We start from the raw sequence: 22112 nt of genomic DNA on the forward strand, positions 1-22112 counted from the left end.
CAACATATATATCCGGTAAGAGTAAAAAAGAAATTAAGTGCCAGTCACTACAGCACGAAAAATGTCTTTCTGATAAGAGGGTGAGATGTAGCCGTGATCGTCTAGTGGTTAGGACTTTGCGTTGTGGCCGCAAGAACCCCGGTTCGAATCCGGGTCACGGCATGTTACCCCAACTTTTGCAAGGTGAAATTCTCTGCATTTTCCCAGACGCTTGTCTTTTCTGTCGCCCACTAGGACGTAGCCTTTTCTCAAATGTTTTTGCGTCTCAACTGCAGAAGTTTTCAAAATGAAGCCATTTTCTACAGCCATCCACTTGCTCCACTGATTATAGAGGCACCTAGTTTTACTACGTTTTATGGCCCACGTGTAGCTGATGTAGCTGCCTAAGTTCTTCACCTCCTTCTCAAACTTTCATGTCATGCAGGGAAACTTGTCCATCTTCTACAGCAACTTACTCTTTGATTTCATTTGAGCGCCTTCATATCCTTCATACTATGACTGAAAGTTACTCTTATCATCAAGTACATTGGTGATGTCATCAGTAAATGGCGGAAACTCTTTGCTCACTGACTTGTGTGGGACTTCCAGCTGTTTTTAGAGGGCGTCATCAACATTATACTGTGACAAAGCGATGTGTTTAATGGCTGATCGTAGGAAGGAAAAGGCTGAAAATGTGTATAAATCCCTGGCCCTTTCAGGTGGTAGAACAGCCGTGATCGTCTAGTGGTTAGGACTTTGCGTTGTGGCCTCAAGAACCCAGCTTCGAATCCTGGTCACGGCATCTACACTTTTCATTTTGGGATATCAGCATTCTCTCTTTTTAATGACAGAAGTTACAACAGCTACATGCAGAAGTCGGCCCATTTCAAACTAGTGCAGAAAAGAATTCTGATCATTCCGCCACAGTATTTTAGTGAACATGTTTTGGCTAAGATTGGGGACATCTAACCCTAACCCCAACTCGCACCCTACCCCTAATCCAAAGCCTGGTCCTAACTCTACGTTTAACCCTAGCCCTATACCTTAACAGTGTCGGAGTGTAAGCCTAGCCCTGATCCTAAGCCCAGCCCTCACTCTGACTCCAACCCTAGCCCAGACTCCTTGCAGCAGTCCTAACCCTCACTGTATCCCTCACCCTAACCCTCATTTTTTTCACTAGTACTGTTGGAGTAGTAAAGTGACTTTGGAAATGAGGACAACTCAGTTATTTTTGTTTGATTTCTCATGAGGCCTAAACTGTTGTACCCCAACATATATATCCGGTAAGAGTAAAAAAGAAATTAAGTGCCAGTCACTACAGCACGAAAAATGTCTTTCTGATAAGAGGGTGAGATGTAGCCGTGATCGTCTAGTGGTTAGGACTTTGCGTTGTGGCCGCAAGAACCCCGGTTCGAATCCGGGTCACGGCATGTTACCCCAACTTTTGCAAGGTGAAATTCTCTGCATTTTCCCAGACGCTTGTCTTTTCTGTCGCCCACTAGGACGTAGCCTTTTCTCAAATGTTTTTGCGTCTCAACTGCAGAAGTTTTCAAAATGAAGCCATTTTCTACAGCCATCCACTTGCTCCACTGATTATAGAGGCACCTAGTTTTACTACGTTTTATGGCCCACGTGTAGCTGATGTAGCTGCCTAAGTTCTTCACCTCCTTCTCAAACTTTCATGTCATGCAGGGAAACTTGTCCATCTTCTACAGCAACTTACTCTTTGATTTCATTTGAGCGCCTTCATATCCTTCATACTATGACTGAAAGTTACTCTTATCATCAAGTACATTGGTGATGTCATCAGTAAATGGCGGAAACTCTTTGCTCACTGACTTGTGTGGGACTTCCAGCTGTTTTTAGAGGGCGTCATCAACATTATACTGTGACAAAGCGATGTGTTTAATGGCTGATCGTAGGAAGGAAAAGGCTGAAAATGTGTATAAATCCCTGGCCCTTTCAGGTGGTAGAACAGCCGTGATCGTCTAGTGGTTAGGACTTTGCGTTGTGGCCTCAAGAACCCAGCTTCGAATCCTGGTCACGGCATCTACACTTTTCATTTTGGGATATCAGCATTCTCTCTTTTTAATGACAGAAGTTACAACAGCTACATGCAGAAGTCGGCCCATTTCAAACTAGTGCAGAAAAGAATTCTGATCATTCCGCCACAGTATTTTAGTGAACATGTTTTGGCTAAGATTGGGGACATCTAACCCTAACCCCAACTCGCACCCTACCCCTAATCCAAAGCCTGGTCCTAACTCTACGTTTAACCCTAGCCCTATACCTTAACAGTGTCGGAGTGTAAGCCTAGCCCTGATCCTAAGCCCAGCCCTCACTCTGACTCCAACCCTAGCCCAGACTCCTTGCAGCAGTCCTAACCCTCACTGTATCCCTCACCCTAACCCTCATTTTTTTCACTAGTACTGTTGGAGTAGTAAAGTGACTTTGGAAATGAGGACAACTCAGTTATTTTTGTTTGATTTCTCATGAGGCCTAAACTGTTGTACCCCAACATATATATCCGGTAAGAGTAAAAAAGAAATTAAGTGCCAGTCACTACAGCACGAAAAATGTCTTTCTGATAAGAGGGTGAGATGTAGCCGTGATCGTCTAGTGGTTAGGACTTTGCGTTGTGGCCGCAAGAACCCCGGTTCGAATCCGGGTCACGGCATGTTACCCCAACTTTTGCAAGGTGAAATTCTCTGCATTTTCCCAGACGCTTGTCTTTTCTGTCGCCCACTAGGACGTAGCCTTTTCTCAAATGTTTTTGCGTCTCAACTGCAGAAGTTTTCAAAATGAAGCCATTTTCTACAGCCATCCACTTGCTCCACTGATTATAGAGGCACCTAGTTTTACTACGTTTTATGGCCCACGTGTAGCTGATGTAGCTGCCTAAGTTCTTCACCTCCTTCTCAAACTTTCATGTCATGCAGGGAAACTTGTCCATCTTCTACAGCAACTTACTCTTTGATTTCATTTGAGCGCCTTCATATCCTTCATACTATGACTGAAAGTTACTCTTATCATCAAGTACATTGGTGATGTCATCAGTAAATGGCGGAAACTCTTTGCTCACTGACTTGTGTGGGACTTCCAGTTGTTTTAGAGGGCGTCATCAACATTATACTGTGACAAAGCGATGTGTTTTGTGTTTAATGGCTGATCGTAGGAAGGAAAAGGCTGAAAATGTGTATAAATCCCTGGCCCTTTCCGGTGGTAGAACAGCCGTGATCGTCTAGTGGTTAGGACTTTGCGTTGTGGCCGCAAGAACCCAGGTTCGAATCCTGGTCACGGCATCTACACTTTTCATTTTGGGATATCAGCATTCTTTCTTTTTAATGACAGAAGGTACAACAGCTACATGCAGAAGTCGGCCCATTTCAAACTAGTGGAGAAAAGAATTCTGATCATTCCGCCACAGTATTTTAGTGAACATGTTTTGGCTAAGATTGGGGATATCTAACCCTAACCCCAACCCGCACCCTACCCCTAATCCAAACCCTGGTCCTAACTCTGCGTTTAACCCTTGCCCTATACCTTAACAGTGTCGGAGTGTAAGCCTAGCCCTGATCCTAAGCCCAGCCCTCACTCTGACTCCAACCCTAGCCCAGACTCCTTGCAGCAGTCCTAACCCTCACTGTATCCCTCACCCTAACCCTCGTTTTATTTCACTAGTACTGTTGGAGTAGTAAAGTGACTTTGGAAATGAGGACAACTCAGTTATTTTTGTTTGATTTCTCATGAGGCCTAAAATATTGTACCCCAACATATGTATCCGGTAAGAGTGAAAAGAAATTAAGTGCCAGTCACTACAGCACGAAAAATGTCTTTCTGATAAGAGGGTGAGATGTAGCCGTGAGCGTCTAGTGGTTAGGACTTTGAGCTTACCTCCCTTGAATTGGAGGTGTATGGACGGATTTACGAGAGAGTGACAAGCTTTCTCTGAGATCGTCATTTAAAGGGACGTCTAAACTTGAATTTGGTGCCCAAAGGTAGGATAACATTTACAATGTAGTTGTATGTGAACCTACCTCGTTAGCAAGCACTTAGGTGCGTGCTATATACGGTCGCTGTATTGTTGATATCTTGCTGACTGGAGACAAAATGGCGGACTCCTATTCAAAAAGAAAGTATCAGAAGGATTGCACAATTGAAGTTCATGTAGGAGACAACAGAGTTGTAACCGCAAGCACGGTTTTGCAATGTTTTGTTGGAGTATGTATCTGATGTGTGGGCATGTGTGTTGAAAGGCACAGATTGCTTTGATGTAACAGTCCCTGACAGCACCGAGGCAAGGATTCTTGCTGGAACAAATGACTTAGTTATAGAAGATCAGAAGATCTCATTCAGACTGCTTCAGAGTGACAGTGTAGTGGTGTCATTTCTTCATCTCCCACCGTACATCGATGATGAAGAAATAGAAAAACTTCTCAGTAAGAGAGGAATAACTATGAAAAGTGACATCAAGCACAGAACTCTTAAAGGCACACACATTTTTGATGGTACAAGATATGTGAGGGTGGTATTTCCCCCTGAATGTAACTCATTACCGTATTCAATGGGGTTTAACACCCTGGATGGATACAGGTATTTTAGAGTTATACACAATAACCAAGAACGGTTATGCTTCAAGTGCAATTCTGGAGGTCACGTGGTGAAGGATTGTCCTAACACCAAATGTTATAAATGCAGTGGAAGTGGACACATTGCCAGAAATTGCAAAGCAGAAGAAAATCAGGAACGTAGTTGTCATATCTGTTTTCGTTCAATTGAAATCTGCAACTGTTTCTACGATATAGAGGATGAGGAAAGGTTTAGCGATTCTGATTCAGAGTTGGAGAGGGAGTTAGCCCCAACAAAATCCTGGGATGAGGTTCCTCTGGAACATATTTCCGCGTCAAAGGAGAATCATGCAGGTGGAACAGAAGAAACCAAGAGAAATCAAAAAGAAGAGACAAAATTACAAGGAACTGAAAAAACGGCGAAGGAAGATAATACGCAAGTAATTCCATTTGCTGAGGATATTTCTGATTGCGAGAAGGAGGACAAGGACACCACAGACAAGAACGCTTTGTTTCAGGAAAGCCTGGACACAAGAGAAGAGGATAAAGACATTCAAAAACCAACCGGTGTATCATCTGTAAAGTGGACAATTGCTTCGCGTAAACGTGCAAGAAGGCACAAACTGCAGCCTAAATTATCAGAGACGGTATTACAAAACAATGACTTGAAAAATAAATTGAGAGAAAGTAAAAAAGACCAACAAAAGAAAAAGAAAGCAGAAAAGGTCAATGACAGAAGAGAATTATCAGGTGTGTTGGAAAATGTTATGGAAATTCCATAATGTTGTCTAGTAAGCATCTATTTCTCTTTTCTGCAATGGTCACAATATGGTCATGGAATGTAAATGGACTCCGGGATATAGCCAAAATGCAAAATGTATTTGCACTAATTAGGAATTCTCAAGTCAATATTGCTTTTTTGCAGGAAACGTTTTGGTCGGATGAATATATATAGAAAAATATAAACATTTGTGGCCAGGAACTATTTTATATTCTAATGCAGAAAATGATAGAAGAGGTGTAGCTATATTAGTCTCAGATGGTTTTGAGCAAAATGTTAAGCTGCTTAGAAAAGATGAAGAAGGAAGATTAATAAAGGCTTCCCTAGCTATTGAAGATCAGTTGCTTTATTAAACGTGTATGCCCCAAATGAGAGTAAAGAGAGAATACATTTTTTCAAGAATTTGACAACATGGATTGAGAAAGAACACATAATTTGTGCTGGGGATTTTAATGAGATATTAAATCCTTTACTTGATAAAGGCATCAACAATATATCGTTTAATATTCAAAGTAGCAATGTTTTAAACGATTTTCTTTCTGACAACAGCCTAGTTGATATATGGAGATATAAAAACTATGACAAAAAAGAATTTACCAGAATACAGTCTGTGTTAGGAAGTATGAAACAATCTAGAATTGATCTGATAATTGTTTCAAGAGATCTCATTACAAGTGCTGTAAATAGTTACATTAGATATTCCTCTGTGAGCGATCACAGTATAGTAGCCCTCAGATTGGACTTTTCTTCAGTAGAAAGAGGTCCTGTCGTATGGATTTTTAATAATCAGCTTCTGGAAGATTTCACATTCTACTTACGAATTATTGCATTAATAGAGGAGGCAAAACAATGCCCTTTACTTAAAACAGATCCATTGATATGGTGGGATAACTTAAAATACAAATTTAAAACATTTTCCAGATTTTATGCATCTAAGAAAAACAGGGAAGCAAAAGCTGATTATTATAAAATTCAAAATAAGCTTAGAATTGAATATCATAAAATATCCTCCATTCCTGGCTATAAATCTACCGATTTACAATTATTGGAAAGTGAACTAGAGGTGTATGAGAATAATAAATGCAAGGGTGCTATTCTCAGGTCAAAAGCTCAGTGCACGCTGGAGTCTTACTTTTTGAACCTTGAAAAAAGTAAACAACAGGCTAATTCAATAAAATCACTGTACAAGGAAGATGGTACTATAGCCAGGAATACAGAGGATATTTTAGATACTGCTCAGCAATTTTACTCATCCTTATTTACTGCTGAGCAATGTGATTTCGTAAAACAACAAAGTCTCATTAATAATATTGGGAAAAAACTTTCTGAAGAAGAAAAACAATCATGTGACGTACCTATTTCTCAGAGTGAGCTTACAAAAGCACTCAAAGGAATGAAAAAGAATAAATCACCGGGTCCGGACGGCCTAACTGTTGAGTTTTATTTAAAGTTTTGGAATATTTTATGTCCCTTCTTTTTAGAAGTTGTAGATGGTATATACAAAGAGCATAATCTTTCTCGCTCCATGAAAAAGAGTATTATTAGTTTATTTTATAAAAAGAAAGGTGACAAAAGGGACATTAAGTGTTACAGACCTATCTCATTGATTAATGTAGACTCTAAGCTCATTTCTAGAGTGTTGTCGTTGAGAAATGTGATGGCTTCAGTTGTCTCCCCTGAACAATCTTGTTGCATACCAGGAAGAGACACAGCCAGTAACCTACATTCTGTTAGAGATGTCATTGATGTTGTCAGTAATCATAATGATGACTCCTATCTCATTAAAATAGATCAAGAAAAAGCCTTTGATAGGGTATCGCACCAATATTTATTTCAAATTCTTAGGACATTTAACTTTGGAGATTTTTTCATTTCATGGATTAAGATCCTATATACTGATATAAAGAGTTCTGTGAAATGCAATGGTCATTTGACACCATACTTCACTTTAACTCGTGGAGTTAGGCAGGGGGATCCAATGAGCTCTCTGCTATATGTGTTGGTGTCAGAGCCACTGAATTTAATAATAAAAAACAATCCTGATATTCATGGAATTAACATCAGTAATGATATTAATTCTTTGATATACCAACATGCTGATGACACAACAGTTACTGTCTCAGATGTTAACTCTGTCCTTGAAACATTTAGTACAGTTAACTTCTATTGTGAGGCAACGGGTGCAAGAATCAATATTGAAAAATCGGAAATTTTGTTATTGGGTAAAACAAGGTTTAGAGATTTTTCAATCAACATTCCGGTTAAAGTGAAAAGAGATTGTATAGAAGTATTGGGCATTTATTTCGGCATCGACAAAGCGATGTGTGAAACTTTAAACTGGAGGAAGAAAATAGACAAAATACAAGCACTGTTAAATTCATGGCTGCGTAGACAGTTAACCTTACAAGGCAGAGCCATTGTTATTAATATCCTTATGAGCTCTCGTTTGTGGTATATGTTCACTGTACTACCTGTTCCATATTGGGTGGAGAATAAATTTACACAAATGTTTAGAGACTTTTTATGGCATAACAAACCTGCCAAAATAGCACACGGTACATGCATTGGTGTTTGTTTAGATGGAGGTCTTAATATACCAGATTTACGTTTAAAAAAATATGCTTTAAGGCTGAAATTACTGAGAGCCTATGTCAATTGTCAGCTCAGTTGTATTTGGAAACAAACATTTGTATATTTTATGTCACATCTTCTGAAAATGAACTTAGGAATTGATGCTTTAAGCCTTGAATATGATAAAGCCTATTTACAGAATATAAGTCCATTTTATGCAGAGTTACTAGCTGCATGGAATGAATTGAATGAAGGAAAAAGACCATTACTTAAAAAGGTAGATGATATCATGAATCAGCCAATATTTAAGAATCCATTGATTACATTCAGTGGAAAAACTCTTATGTTTCAGTCATTTATTTCAAGTGGAATTATTTGCATCAAGCACATTTGTTTTGAAGTTATTCCAAAATTCATGTCTGGACACATTATTGTTAATATAATCCATGACACCTTACCTGAGATGGATGTAGGTACCATACAACAATGTTATGCCATTATTTTATTAGCACTTCCGTCAGAGTGGAAAAAGATCATTTTGTCAGAGGTTGCCACTAACTCCCCATCAAGAAACATAACATGCACTGTTCAAAACCAGAATCTGTCTGTTGATTTATTCACAACAAAATTTTGTTATGAAGTTCTCAGGAAAAAACATTTCAAGGAACCAGTAGCTATCGCTTGGTGGAATCAGCTTGCACTGGATATTAATTGGAAAGATATTTGGATGAATATATGGGAAAAAGATAAATCAACAGACTCCATACAGTTAGATTTTAAAATTGCAAATAATATTGTTTTCACATATGATAAACTTCTAAAAATTGGACTGTCATACACTGATGTTTGTCCAGTATGTCACATACAAACAGAAGATATTTTACATCTGTTCGTCTTCTGCAAGGAGTTATCGCCCTTGCAAGACCTCATCATTGAAATGTTGACAGATGTGTGCCAGGACACAGGTTTTAGTTTTGGACAGTTATCTATCTGGTTATTGTTTGGGTTCCTACCAGAAAAGAAGTTGTCGTCTAAAGCATTCATGGACATTGTATTGTCAATTTATCGTCTAGCTGTATTTAAAAGGAGGGTGATATTGAGCCAAAACATGATTTCATTTCACATGAAGGCATTTTTCAAATCATTGATAAGACGTCATTTTAGCCTGTTGTTCTTTAAATATTCCAAAGCAAATAAATCACACATTTTCATTCAAAAATATGTCATGAGCAATACATTCATATCGTTGGATGGAAATGAGATTGTTCTACACTCACCGTTAGATTAGAATATTACATCATGCTTTATAAATACAGAGGTACTCAGATTAGCTACATTAAATATATTATACATTTATTCGGGTATATTTCTTCATTGCAACCTATAAAAAACTTCTGAACATTTCTATGAAAATATACTTCCTCTCTTTTCAATTGAAATGTTAGGCACTGCCACGCCAAATCTGTGATACATATTTTATTTATGAGGTGGTACTGTAAGCACTGTCTGCGACTGTAATTCTACAATTTTGTGAATAAATATGTTAATGAAAAAAAAAAAGTGGTTAGGACTTTGCGTTGAGGCCGCAAGAACCCCGGTTCGAATCCGGGTCACGGCATGTTACCCCAACTTTTGCAAGGTGAAATTCTCTGCATTTTCCCAGACGCTTGTCTTTCCTGTCGCCCACTAGGACGTAGCCTTTGCTCAAATGGTTTTGCGTCTCAACTGCAGAATTTTTTAAAATGAAGCCATTTTCTACAGCCATCCACTTGCTACACTGATTATAGAGGCACCTAGTTTTACTACGTTTTATGGCCCACGTGTAGCTGATGTAGCTGCCTAAGTCCTTCCCCTCCTTCTCAAACTTTTATGTCATGCAGGGAAACTTGTCCATCTTCTACAGCAACTTACTCTTTGATTTCATTTGAGCGCCTTCATATCCTTCATACTATGACTGAAAGTTACTCTTATCATCAAGTACATTGCTGATGTCATTAGTAAATGGCGGAAACTCTTTGCTCACTGACTTGTGTGGGACTTCCAGCTGTTTTTAGAGGGTGTCATCAACATTATACTGTGACAAAGCGATGTGTTTAATGGCTGATCGTAGGAAGGAAAAGGCTGAAAATGTGTATAAATCCACGGACCTTTCAGGTGGTAGAACAGCCGTGATCGTCTAGTGGTTGGGACTTTGCGTTGTGGCCGCAAGAACCCAGGTTCGAATCCTGGTCACGGCATCTACACTTTTCATTTTGGGATATCAGCATTCTTTCTTTTTAATGACGGAAGTTACAACAGCTACATGCAGAAGTCGGCCCATTTCAAACTACTGCAGAAAAGAATTCTGATCATTCCGCCACAGTATTTTAGTGGACATGTTTTGGCTAAGATTGGGGACATCTAACCTAACCCTAACCCCAACCCGCACCCTACCCCGAATCCAAACCCTGGTCCTAACTCTGCGTTTAACCCTAGCCCCATACCTTAACAGTGTCGGAGTGTAAGCCTAGCCCTGATCCTAAGCCCAGCCCTCACTCTGACTCCAACCCTAGCCCAGACTCCTTTGCAGCAGTCCTAACCCTCACTGTATCCCTCACCCTAACCCTCATTTTTTTCACTAGTACTGTTGGAGTAGTAAAGTGACTTTGGAAATGAGGACAACTCAGTTATTTTTGTTTGATTTCTCATGAGGCCTAAAATATTGTACCCCAACATATTCCGGTAAGAGTGAAAAGAAATTAAGTGCCAGTCACTACAGCACGAAAAATGTCTTTCTGATAAGAGGGTGAGATGTAGCCGTGATCGTCTAGTGGTTAGGACTTTGCGTTGTGGCCGGAAGAACCTCGGTTCGAATCCGGGTCACGGCATGTTACCCCAACTTTTGCAAGGTGAAATTCTCTGCATTTTCCCAGACGCTTGTCTTTCCTGTCGCCCACTAGGACGTAGCCTTTGCTCAAATGTTTTTGCGTCTCAACTGCAGAAGTTTTCAAAATGAAGCCATTTTCTACAGCCATCCACTTGCTACACTGATTATAGAGGCACCTAGTTTTACTACGTTTTATGGCCCACGTGTAGCTGATGTAGCTGCCTAAGTCCTTCACCTCCTTCTCAAACTTTCATGTCATGCAGGGAAACTTGTCCATCTTCTACAGCAACTTACTCTTTGATTTCATTTGAGCGCCTTCATATCCTTCATACTATGGCTGAAAGTTACTCTTATCATCAAGTACATTGCTGATGTCATTAGTAAATGGCGGAAACTCTTTGCTCACTGACTTGTGTGGGACTTCCAGCTGTTTTTAGAGGGCGTCATCAACATTATACTGTGACAAAGCGATGTGTTTAATGGCTGATCGTAGGAAGGAAAAGGCTGAAAATGTGTATAAATCCACGGACCTTTCGGCTGGGAGAACAGCCGTGATCGTCTAGTGGTTGGGACTTTGCGTTGTGGCCGCAAGAACCCAGGTTCGAATCCTGGTCACGGCATCTACACTTTTCATTTTGGGATATCAGCATTCTTTCTTTTTAATGACGGAAGTTACAACAGCTACATGCAGAAGTCGGCCCATTTCAAACTACTGCAGAAAAGAATTCTGATCATTCCGCCACAGTATTTTAGTGGACATGTTTTGGCTAAGATTGGGGACATCTAACCTAACCCTAACCCCAACCCGCACCCTACCCCGAATCCAAACCCTGGTCCTAACTCTGCGTTTAACCCTAGCCCCATACCTTAACAGTGTCGGAGTGTAAGCCTAGCCCTGATCCTAAGCCCAGCCCTCACTCTGACTCCAACCCTAGCCCAGACTCCTTTGCAGCAGTCCTAACCCTCACTGTATCCCTCACCCTAACCCTCATTTTTTTCACTAGTACTGTTGGAGTAGTAAAGTGACTTTGGAAATGAGGACAACTCAGTTATTTTTGTTTGATTTCTCATGAGGCCTAAAATATTGTACCCCAACATATTCCGGTAAGAGTGAAAAGAAATTAAGTGCCAGTCACTACAGCACGAAAAATGTCTTTCTGATAAGAGGGTGAGATGTAGCCGTGATCGTCTAGTGGTTAGGACTTTGCGTTGTGGCCGGAAGAACCCCGGTTCGAATCCGGGTCACGGCATGTTACCCCAACTTTTGCAAGGTGAAATTCTCTGCATTTTCCCAGACGCTTGTCTTTCCTGTCGCCCACTAGGACGTAGCCTTTGCTCAAATGTTTTTGCGTCTCAACTGCAGAAGTTTTCAAAATGAAGCCATTTTCTACAGCCATCCACTTGCTACACTGATTATAGAGGCACCTAGTTTTACTACGTTTTATGGCCCACGTGTAGCTGATGTAGCTGCCTAAGTCCTTCACCTCCTTCTCAAACTTTCATGTCATGCAGGGAAACTTGTCCATCTTCTACAGCAACTTACTCTTTGATTTCATTTGAGCGCCTTCATATCCTTCATACTATGGCTGAAAGTTACTCTTATCATCAAGTACATTGCTGATGTCATTAGTAAATGGCGGAAACTCTTTGCTCACTGACTTGTGTGGGACTTCCAGCTGTTTTTAGAGGGCGTCATCAACATTATACTGTGACAAAGCGATGTGTTTAATGGCTGATCGTAGGAAGGAAAAGGCTGAAAATGTGTATAAATCCACGGACCTTTCGGCTGGGAGAACAGCCGTGATCGTCTAGTGGTTGGGACTTTGCGTTGTGGCCGCAAGAACCCAGGTTCGAATCCTGGTCACGGCATCTACACTTTTCATTTTGGGATATCAGCATTCTTTCTTTTTAATGACGGAAGTTACAACAGCTACATGCAGAAGTCGGCCCATTTCAAACTACTGCAGAAAAGAATTCTGATCATTCCGCCACAGTATTTTAGTGGACATGTTTTGGCTAAGATTGGGGACATCTAACCTAACCCTAACCCCAACCCGCACCCTACCCCGAATCCAAACCCTGGTCCTAACTCTGCGTTTAACCCTAGCCCCATACCTTAACAGTGTCGGAGTGTAAGCCTAGCCCTGATCCTAAGCCCAGCCCTCACTCTGACTCCAACCCTAGCCCAGACTCCTTTGCAGCAGTCCTAACCCTCACTGTATCCCTCACCCTAACCCTCATTTTTTTCACTAGTACTGTTGGAGTAGTAAAGTGACTTTGGAAATGAGGACAACTCAGTTATTTTTGTTTGATTTCTCATGAGGCCTAAAATATTGTACCCCAACATATTCCGGTAAGAGTGAAAAGAAATTAAGTGCCAGTCACTACAGCACGAAAAATGTCTTTCTGATAAGAGGGTGAGATGTAGCCGTGATCGTCTAGTGGTTAGGACTTTGCGTTGTGGCCGGAAGAACCTCGGTTCGAATCCGGGTCACGGCATGTTACCCCAACTTTTGCAAGGTGAAATTCTCTGCATTTTCCCAGACGCTTGTCTTTCCTGTCGCCCACTAGGACGTAGCCTTTGCTCAAATGTTTTTGCGTCTCAACTGCAGAAGTTTTCAAAATGAAGCCATTTTCTACAGCCATCCACTTGCTACACTGATTATAGAGGCACCTAGTTTTACTACGTTTTATGGCCCACGTGTAGCTGATGTAGCTGCCTAAGTCCTTCACCTCCTTCTCAAACTTTCATGTCATGCAGGGAAACTTGTCCATCTTCTACAGCAACTTACTCTTTGATTTCATTTGAGCGCCTTCATATCCTTCATACTATGGCTGAAAGTTACTCTTATCATCAAGTACATTGCTGATGTCATTAGTAAATGGCGGAAACTCTTTGCTCACTGACTTGTGTGGGACTTCCAGCTGTTTTTAGAGGGCGTCATCAACATTATACTGTGACAAAGCGATGTGTTTAATGGCTGATCGTAGGAAGGAAAAGGCTGAAAATGTGTATAAATCCACGGACCTTTCGGCTGGGAGAACAGCCGTGATCGTCTAGTGGTTGGGACTTTGCGTTGTGGCCGCAAGAACCCAGGTTCGAATCCTGGTCACGGCATCTACACTTTTCATTTTGGGATATCAGCATTCTTTCTTTTTAATGACGGAAGTTACAACAGCTACATGCAGAAGTCGGCCCATTTCAAACTACTGCAGAAAAGAATTCTGATCATTCCGCCACAGTATTTTAGTGGACATGTTTTGGCTAAGATTGGGGACATCTAACCTAACCCTAACCCCAACCCGCACCCTACCCCGAATCCAAACCCTGGTCCTAACTCTGCGTTTAACCCTAGCCCCATACCTTAACAGTGTCGGAGTGTAAGCCTAGCCCTGATCCTAAGCCCAGCCCTCACTCTGACTCCAACCCTAGCCCAGACTCCTTTGCAGCAGTCCTAACCCTCACTGTATCCCTCACCCTAACCCTCATTTTTTTCACTAGTACTGTTGGAGTAGTAAAGTGACTTTGGAAATGAGGACAACTCAGTTATTTTTGTTTGATTTCTCATGAGGCCTAAAATATTGTACCCCAACATATTCCGGTAAGAGTGAAAAGAAATTAAGTGCCAGTCACTACAGCACGAAAAATGTCTTTCTGATAAGAGGGTGAGATGTAGCCGTGATCGTCTAGTGGTTAGGACTTTGCGTTGTGGCCGGAAGAACCTCGGTTCGAATCCGGGTCACGGCATGTTACCCCAACTTTTGCAAGGTGAAATTCTCTGCATTTTCCCAGACGCTTGTCTTTCCTGTCGCCCACTAGGACGTAGCCTTTGCTCAAATGTTTTTGCGTCTCAACTGCAGAAGTTTTCAAAATGAAGCCATTTTCTACAGCCATCCACTTGCTACACTGATTATAGAGGCACCTAGTTTTACTACGTTTTATGGCCCACGTGTAGCTGATGTAGCTGCCTAAGTCCTTCACCTCCTTCTCAAACTTTCATGTCATGCAGGGAAACTTGTCCATCTTCTACAGCAACTTACTCTTTGATTTCATTTGAGCGCCTTCATATCCTTCATACTATGGCTGAAAGTTACTCTTATCATCAAGTACATTGCTGATGTCATTAGTAAATGGCGGAAACTCTTTGCTCACTGACTTGTGTGGGACTTCCAGCTGTTTTTAGAGGGCGTCATCAACATTATACTGTGACAAAGCGATGTGTTTAATGGCTGATCGTAGGAAGGAAAAGGCTGAAAATGTGTATAAATCCACGGACCTTTCGGCTGGGAGAACAGCCGTGATCGTCTAGTGGTTGGGACTTTGCGTTGTGGCCGCAAGAACCCAGGTTCGAATCCTGGTCACGGCATCTACACTTTTCATTTTGGGATATCAGCATTCTTTCTTTTTAATGACGGAAGTTACAACAGCTACATGCAGAAGTCGGCCCATTTCAAACTACTGCAGAAAAGAATTCTGATCATTCCGCCACAGTATTTTAGTGGACATGTTTTGGCTAAGATTGGGGACATCTAACCTAACCCTAACCCCAACCCGCACCCTACCCCTAATCCAAACCCTGGTCCTAACTCTACGTTTAACCCTAGCCCTATACCTTAACAGTGTCGGAGTGTAAGCCTAGCCCTGATCCTAAGCCCAGCCCTCACTCTGACTCCAACCCTAGCCCAGACTCCTTGCAGCAGTCCTAACCCTCACTGTATCCCTCACCCTAACCCTCATTTTTTTCACTAGTACTGTTGGAGTAGTAAAGTGACTTTGGAAATGAGGACAACTCAGTTATTTTTGTTTGATTTCTCATGAGGCCTAAAATATTGTACCCCAACATATTCCGGTAAGAGTGAAAAGAAATTAAGTGCCAGTCCTACAGCACGAAAAATGTCTTTCTGATAAGAGGGTGAGATGTAGCCGTGATCGTCTAGTGGTTAGGACTTTGCGTTGTGGCCGCAAGAACCCCGGTTCGAATCCGGGTCACGGCATGTTACCCCAACTTTTGCAAGGTGAAATTCTCTGCATTTTCCCAGACGCTTGTCTTTCCTGTCGCCCACTAGGACGTAGCCTTTGCTCAAATGTTTTTGCGTCTCAACTGCAGAAGCTTTCAAAATGAAGCCATTTTCTACAGCCATCCACTTGCTACACTGATTATAGAGGCACCTAGTTTTACTACGTTTTATGGCCCACGTGTAGCTGATGTAGCTGCCTAAGTCCTTCACCTCCTTCTCAAACTTTCATGTCATGCAGGGAAACTTGTCCATCTTCTACAGCAACTTACTCTTTGATTTCATTTGAGCGCCTTCATATCCTTCATACTATGGCTGAAAGTTACTCTTATCATCAAGTACATTGCTAATGTCATTAGTAAATGGCGGAAACACTTTGCTCACTGACTTGTGTGGGACTTCCAGCTGTTTTTAGAGGGCGTCATCAACATTATACTGTGACAAAGCGATGTGTTTAATGGCTGATCGTAGGAAGGAAAAGGCTGAAAATGTGTATAAATCCCCGGCCCTTTCAACTGGTAGAACAGCCGTGATCGTCTAGTGGTTAGGACTTTGCGTTGTGGCCGCAAGAACCCAGGTTCGAATCCTGGTCACGGCATCTACACTTTTCATTTTGGGATATCAGCATTCTTTCTTTTTAATGACGGAAGTTACAACAGCTACATGCAGAAGTCGGCCCATTTCAAACTACTGCAGAAAAGAATTCTGATCATTCCGCCACAGTATTTTAGTGGACATGTTTTGGCTAAGATTGGGGACATCTAACCTAACCCTAACCCCAACCCGCACCCTACCCCTAATCCAAACCCTGGTCCTAACTCTACGTTTAACCCTAGCCCTATACCTTAACAGTGTCGGAGTGTAAGCCTAGCCCTGATCCTAAGCCCAGCCCTCACTCTGACTCCAACCCTAGCCCAGACTCCTTGCAGCAGTCCTAACCCTCACTGTATCCCTCACCCTAACCCTCATTTTTTTCACTAGTACTGTTGGAGTAGTAAAGTGACTTTGGAAATGAGGACAACTCAGTTATTTTTGTTTGATTTCTCATGAGGCCTAAAATATTGTACCCCAACATATTCCGGTAAGAGTGAAAAGAAATTAAGTGCCAGTCACTACAGCACGAAAAATGTCTTTCTGATAAGAGGGTGAGATGTAGCCGTGATCGTCTAGTGGTTAGGACTTTGCGTTGTGGCCGCAAGAACCCCGGTTCGAATCCGGGTCACGGCATGTTACCCCAACTTTTGCAAGGTGAAATTCTCTGCATTTTCCCAGACGCTTGTCTTTCCTGTCGCCCACTACGACGTAGCCTTTGCTCAAATGTTTTTGCGTCTCAACTGCAGAAGCTTTCAAAATGAATCCATTTTCTACAGCCATCCACTTGCTACACTGATTATAGAGGCACCTAGTTTTACTACGTTTTATGGCCCACGTGTAGCTGATGTAGCTGCCTAAGTCCTTCACCTCCTTCTCAAACTTTCATGTCATGCAGGGAAACTTGTCCATCTTCTACAGCAACTTACTCTTTGATTTCATTTGAGCGCCTTCATATCCTTCATACTATGGCTGAAAGTTACTCTTATCATCAAGTACATTGCTGATGTCATTAGTAAATGGCGGAAACACTTTGCTCACTGACTTGTGTGGGACTTCCAGCTGTTTTTAGAGGGCGTCATCAACATTATACTGTGACAAAGCGATGTGTTTAATGGCTGATCGTAGGAAGGAAAAGGCTGAAAATGTGTATAAATCCCCGGCCCTTTCGGCTGGTGGAACAGCCGTGATCGTCTAGTGGTTAGGACTTTGCGTTGTGGCCGCAAGAACCCAGGTTCGAATCCTGGTCACGGCATCTACACTTTTCATTTTGGGATATCAGCATTCTTTCTTTTTAATGACGGAAGTTACAACAGCTACATGCAGAAGTCGGCCCATTTCAAACTACTGCAGAAAAGAATTCTGATCATTCCGCCACAGTATTTTAGTGAACATGTTTTGGCTAAGATTGGGGACATCTAACCCTAACCCCAACCCGCACCCTACCCCTAATCCAAACCCTGGTCCTAACTCTACGTTTAACCCTAGCCCTATACCTTAACAGTGTCGGAGTGTAAGCCTAGCCCTGATCCTAAGCCCAGCCCTCACTCTGACTCCAACCCTAGCCCAGACTCCTTGCAGCAGTCCTAACCCTCACTGTATCCCTCACCCTAACCCTCATTTTTTTCACTAGTACTGTTGGAGTAGTAAAGTGACTTTGGAAATGAGGACAACTCAGTTATTTTTGTTTGATTTCTCATGAGGCCTAAAATATTGTACCCCAACATATTCCGGTAAGAGTGAAAAGAAATTAAGTGCCAGTCACTACAGCACGAAAAATGTCTTTCTGATAAGAGGGTGAGATGTAGCCGTGATCGTCTAGTGGTTAGGACTTTGCGTTGTGGCCGCAAGAACCCCGGTTCGAATCCGGGTCACGGCATGTTACCCCAACTTTTGCAAGGTGAAATTCTCTGCATTTTCCCAGACGCTTGTCTTTCCTGTCGCCCACTAGGACGTAGCCTTTGCTCAAATGTTTTTGCGTCTCAACTGCAGAAGCTTTCAGAATGAATCCATTTTCTACAGCCATCCACTTGCTACACTGATTATAGAGGCACCTAGTTTTACTACGTTTTATGGCCCACGTGTAGCTGATGTAGCTGCCTAAGTCCTTCACCTCCTTCTCAAACTTTCATGTCATGCAGGGAAACTTGTCCATCTTCTACAGCAACTTACTCTTTGATTTCATTTGAGCGCCTTCATATCCTTCATACTATGACTGAAAGTTACTCTTATCATCAAGTACATTGCTGATGTCATTAGTAAATGGCGGAAACACTTTGCTCACTGACTTGTGTGGGACTTCCAGCTGTTTTTAGAGGGCGTCATCAACATTATACTGTGACAAAGCGATGTGTTTAATGGCTGATCGTAGGAAGGAAAAGGCTGAAAATGTGTATAAATCCCCGGCCCTTTCAGCTGGTAGAACAGCCGTGATCGTCTAGTGGTTAGGACTTTGCGTTGTGGCCGCAAGAACCCAGGTTCGAATCCTGGTCACGGCATCTACACTTTTCATTTTGGGATATCAGCATTCTTTCTTTTTAATGACCGAAGTTACAACAGCTACATGCAGAAGTCGGCCCATTTCAAACTACTGCAGAAAAGAATTCTGATCATTCCGCCACAGTATTTTAGTGGACATGTTTTGGCTAAGATTGGGGACATCTAACCCTAACCCCAACCCGCACCCTACCCCTAATCCAAACCCTGGTCCTAACTCTACGTTTAACCCTAGCCCTATACCTTAACAGTGTCGGAGTGTAAGCCTAGCCCTGATCCTAAGCCCAGCCCTCACTCTGACTCCAACCCTAGCCCAGACTCCTTGCAGCAGTCCTATCCCTCACTGTATCCCTCACCCTAACCCTCATTTTTTTCACTAGTACTGTTGGAGTAGTAAAGTGACTTTGGAAATGAGGACAACTCAGTTATTTTTGTTTGATTTCTCATGAGGCCTAAAATATTGTACCCCAACATATTCCGGTAAGAGTGAAAAGAAATTAAGTGCCAGTCACTACAGCACGAAAAATGTCTTTCTGATAAGAGGGTGAGATGTAGCCGTGATCGTCTAGTGGTTAGGACTTTGCGTTGTGGCCGCAAGAACCCCGGTTCGAATCCGGGTCACGGCATGTTACCCCAACTTTTGCAAGGTGAAATTCTCTGCATTTTCCCAGACGCTTGTCTTTCCTGTCGCCCAGAAGGACGTAGCCTTTGCTCAAATGGTTTTGCGTCTCAAGTGCAGAAGTTTTCAAAATGAAGCCATTTTCTACAGCCATCCACTTGCTACACTGATTATAGAGGCACCTAGTTTTACTACGTTTTATGGCCCACGTGTAGCTGATGTAGCTGCCTAAGTCCTTCACCTCCTTCTCAAACTTTCATGTCATGCAGGGAAACTTGTCCATCTTCTACAGCAACTTACTCTTTGATTTCATTTGAGCGCCTTCATATCCTTCATACTATGGCTGAAAGTTACTCTTATCATCAAGTACATTGCTGATGTCATTAGTAAATGGCGGAAACACTTTGCTCACTGACTTGTGTGGGACTTCCAGCTGTTTTTAGAGGGCGTCATCAACATTATACTGTGACAAAGCGATGTGTTTAATGGCTGATCGTAGGAATGAAAAGGCTGAAAATGTGTATAAATCCCCGGCCCTTTCAACTGGTAGAACAGCCGTGATCGTCTAGTGGTTAGGACTTTGCGTTGTGGCCGCAAGAACCCAGGTTCGAATCCTGGTCACGGCATCTACACTTTTCATTTTGGGATATCAGCATTCTTTCTTTTTAATGACGGAAGTTACAACAGCTACATGCAGAAGTCGGCCCATTTCAAACTACTGCAGAAAAGAATTCTGATCATTCCGCCACAGTATTTTAGTGGACATGTTTTGGCTAAGATTGGGGACATCTAACCCTAACCCCAACCCGCACCCTACCCCTAATCCAAACCCTGGTCCTAACTCTACGTTTAACCCTAGCCCTATACCTTAACAGTGTCGGAGTGTAAGCCTAGCCCTGATCCTAAGCCCAGCCCTTACTCTGACTCCAACCCTAGCCCAGACTCCTTGCAGCAGTCCTAACCCTCACTGTATCCCTCACCCTAACCCTCATTTTTTTCACTAGTACTGTTGGAGTAGTAAAGTGACTTTGGAAATGAGGACAACTCAGTTATTTTTGTTTGATTTCTCATGAGGCCTAAAATATTGTACCCCAACATATTCCGGTAAGAGTGAAAAGAAATTAAGTGCCAGTCACTACAGCACGAAAAATGTCTTTCTGATAAGAGGGTGAGATGTAGCCGTGATCGTCTAGTGGTTAGGACTTTGCGTTGTGGCCGGAAGAACCCCGGTTCGAATCCGGGTCACGGCATGTTACCCCAACTTTTGCAAGGTGAAATTCTCTGCATTTTCCCAGACGCTTGTCTTTCCTGTCGCCCAGTAGGACGTAGCCTTTGCTCAAATGGTTTTGCGTCTCAACTGCAGAAGTTTTCAAAATGAAGCCATTTTCTACAGCCATCCACTTGCTACACTGATTATAGAGGCACCTAGTTTTACTACGTTTTATGGCCCACGTGTAGCTGATGTAGCTGCCTAAGTCCTTCACCTCCTTCTCAAACTTTCATGTCATGCAGGGAAACTTGTCCATCTTCTACAGCAACTTACTCTTTGATTTCATTTGAGCGCCTTCATATCCTTCATACTATGGCTGAAAGTTACTCTTATCATCAAGTACATTGCTGATGTCATTAGTAAATGGCGGAAACACTTTGCTCACTGACTTGTGTGGGACTTCCAGCTGTTTTTAGAGGGCGTCATCAACATTATACTGTGACAAAACGATGTGTTTAATGGCTGATCGTAGGAAGGAAAAGGCTGAAAATGTGTATAAATCCCCGGCCCTTTCAACTGGTAGAACAGCCGTGATCGTCTAGTGGTTAGGACTTTGCGTTGTGGCCAAAAGAACCCAGGTTCGAATCCTGGTCACGGCATCTACACTTTTCATTTTGGGATATCAGCATTCTTTCTTTTTAATGACGGAAGTTACAACAGCTACATGCAGAAGTCGGCCCATTTCAAACTACTGCAGAAAAGAATTCTGATCATTCCGCCACAGTATTTTAGTGGACATGTTTTGGCTAAGATTGGGGACATCTAACCCTAACCCCAACCCGCACCCTACCCCTAATCCAAACCCTGGTCCTAACTCTACGTTTAACCCTAGCCCTATACCTTAACAGTGTCGGAGTGTAAGCCTAGCCCTGATCCTAAGCCCAGCCCTCACTCTGACTCCAACCCTAGCCCAGACTCCTTGCAGCAGTCCTAACCCTCACTGTATCCCTCACCCTAACCCTCATTTTTTTCACTAGTACTGTTGGAGTAGTAAAGTGACTTTGGAAATGAGGACAACTCAGTTATTTTTGTTTGATTTCTCATGAGGCCTAAAATATTGTACCCCAACATATTCCGGTAAGAGTGAAAAGAAATTAAGTGCCAGTCACTACAGCACGAAAAATGTCTTTCTGATAAGAGGGTGAGATGTAGCCGTGATCGTCTAGTGGTTAGGACGTTGCGTTGTGGCCGCAAGAACCCCGGTTCGAATCCGGGTCACGGCATGTTACCCCAACTTTTGCAAGGTGAAATTCTCTGCATTTTCCCAGACGCTTGTCTTTCCTGTCGCCCAGTAGGACGTAGCCTTTGCTCAAATGGTTTTGCGTCTCAACTGCAGAAGTTTTCAAAATGAAGTC

At 42.3% G+C, this 22112-nt stretch overlaps 23 non-coding genes across 23 annotated transcripts; all 23 read left to right on the forward strand.

Annotated features, from left to right (window-relative positions):
• The first annotated feature begins 90 nt into the window (after window positions 1–90).
• Trnah-gug (transfer RNA histidin (anticodon GUG)) lies at window positions 91–162 on the forward strand. Its single transcript has one exon. It is a non-coding gene; the product is annotated as a tRNA-His (tRNA).
• A 1175-nt stretch (window positions 163–1337) lies between these two features.
• Trnah-gug (transfer RNA histidin (anticodon GUG)) lies at window positions 1338–1409 on the forward strand. The gene has a single exon. It is a non-coding gene; the product is annotated as a tRNA-His (tRNA).
• Window positions 1410–2584: 1175 nt separating this feature from the next.
• Trnah-gug (transfer RNA histidin (anticodon GUG)) lies at window positions 2585–2656 on the forward strand. Its single transcript has one exon. It is a non-coding gene; the product is annotated as a tRNA-His (tRNA).
• Window positions 2657–3209: 553 nt separating this feature from the next.
• Window positions 3210–3281, forward strand: Trnah-gug (transfer RNA histidin (anticodon GUG)). Its single transcript has one exon. It is a non-coding gene; the product is annotated as a tRNA-His (tRNA).
• A 6783-nt stretch (window positions 3282–10064) lies between these two features.
• On the forward strand, window positions 10065–10136 carry Trnah-gug (transfer RNA histidin (anticodon GUG)). Its single transcript has one exon. It is a non-coding gene; the product is annotated as a tRNA-His (tRNA).
• Window positions 10137–10694: 558 nt separating this feature from the next.
• Trnah-gug (transfer RNA histidin (anticodon GUG)) lies at window positions 10695–10766 on the forward strand. Its single transcript has one exon. It is a non-coding gene; the product is annotated as a tRNA-His (tRNA).
• Window positions 10767–11313: 547 nt separating this feature from the next.
• On the forward strand, window positions 11314–11385 carry Trnah-gug (transfer RNA histidin (anticodon GUG)). Its single transcript has one exon. It is a non-coding gene; the product is annotated as a tRNA-His (tRNA).
• A 558-nt stretch (window positions 11386–11943) lies between these two features.
• On the forward strand, window positions 11944–12015 carry Trnah-gug (transfer RNA histidin (anticodon GUG)). The gene has a single exon. It is a non-coding gene; the product is annotated as a tRNA-His (tRNA).
• A 547-nt stretch (window positions 12016–12562) lies between these two features.
• On the forward strand, window positions 12563–12634 carry Trnah-gug (transfer RNA histidin (anticodon GUG)). Its single transcript has one exon. It is a non-coding gene; the product is annotated as a tRNA-His (tRNA).
• A 558-nt stretch (window positions 12635–13192) lies between these two features.
• Window positions 13193–13264, forward strand: Trnah-gug (transfer RNA histidin (anticodon GUG)). Its single transcript has one exon. It is a non-coding gene; the product is annotated as a tRNA-His (tRNA).
• A 547-nt stretch (window positions 13265–13811) lies between these two features.
• On the forward strand, window positions 13812–13883 carry Trnah-gug (transfer RNA histidin (anticodon GUG)). Its single transcript has one exon. It is a non-coding gene; the product is annotated as a tRNA-His (tRNA).
• A 558-nt stretch (window positions 13884–14441) lies between these two features.
• On the forward strand, window positions 14442–14513 carry Trnah-gug (transfer RNA histidin (anticodon GUG)). The gene has a single exon. It is a non-coding gene; the product is annotated as a tRNA-His (tRNA).
• Window positions 14514–15060: 547 nt separating this feature from the next.
• On the forward strand, window positions 15061–15132 carry Trnah-gug (transfer RNA histidin (anticodon GUG)). Its single transcript has one exon. It is a non-coding gene; the product is annotated as a tRNA-His (tRNA).
• Window positions 15133–15688: 556 nt separating this feature from the next.
• Window positions 15689–15760, forward strand: Trnah-gug (transfer RNA histidin (anticodon GUG)). Its single transcript has one exon. It is a non-coding gene; the product is annotated as a tRNA-His (tRNA).
• A 547-nt stretch (window positions 15761–16307) lies between these two features.
• On the forward strand, window positions 16308–16379 carry Trnah-gug (transfer RNA histidin (anticodon GUG)). Its single transcript has one exon. It is a non-coding gene; the product is annotated as a tRNA-His (tRNA).
• Window positions 16380–16936: 557 nt separating this feature from the next.
• Window positions 16937–17008, forward strand: Trnah-gug (transfer RNA histidin (anticodon GUG)). Its single transcript has one exon. It is a non-coding gene; the product is annotated as a tRNA-His (tRNA).
• Window positions 17009–17555: 547 nt separating this feature from the next.
• Window positions 17556–17627, forward strand: Trnah-gug (transfer RNA histidin (anticodon GUG)). Its single transcript has one exon. It is a non-coding gene; the product is annotated as a tRNA-His (tRNA).
• A 552-nt stretch (window positions 17628–18179) lies between these two features.
• Trnah-gug (transfer RNA histidin (anticodon GUG)) lies at window positions 18180–18251 on the forward strand. Its single transcript has one exon. It is a non-coding gene; the product is annotated as a tRNA-His (tRNA).
• Window positions 18252–18798: 547 nt separating this feature from the next.
• On the forward strand, window positions 18799–18870 carry Trnah-gug (transfer RNA histidin (anticodon GUG)). The gene has a single exon. It is a non-coding gene; the product is annotated as a tRNA-His (tRNA).
• A 552-nt stretch (window positions 18871–19422) lies between these two features.
• On the forward strand, window positions 19423–19494 carry Trnah-gug (transfer RNA histidin (anticodon GUG)). The gene has a single exon. It is a non-coding gene; the product is annotated as a tRNA-His (tRNA).
• A 547-nt stretch (window positions 19495–20041) lies between these two features.
• Trnah-gug (transfer RNA histidin (anticodon GUG)) lies at window positions 20042–20113 on the forward strand. The gene has a single exon. It is a non-coding gene; the product is annotated as a tRNA-His (tRNA).
• Window positions 20114–20665: 552 nt separating this feature from the next.
• Window positions 20666–20737, forward strand: Trnah-gug (transfer RNA histidin (anticodon GUG)). The gene has a single exon. It is a non-coding gene; the product is annotated as a tRNA-His (tRNA).
• A 1171-nt stretch (window positions 20738–21908) lies between these two features.
• Trnah-gug (transfer RNA histidin (anticodon GUG)) lies at window positions 21909–21980 on the forward strand. Its single transcript has one exon. It is a non-coding gene; the product is annotated as a tRNA-His (tRNA).
• Window positions 21981–22112: the final 132 nt, after the last annotated feature.

Source organism: Haliotis asinina, chromosome 1 (assembly GCF_037392515.1).
Source record: "Haliotis asinina isolate JCU_RB_2024 chromosome 1, JCU_Hal_asi_v2, whole genome shotgun sequence".
Classification (NCBI taxonomy): Eukaryota; Metazoa; Mollusca; class Gastropoda; order Lepetellida; family Haliotidae; genus Haliotis; species Haliotis asinina.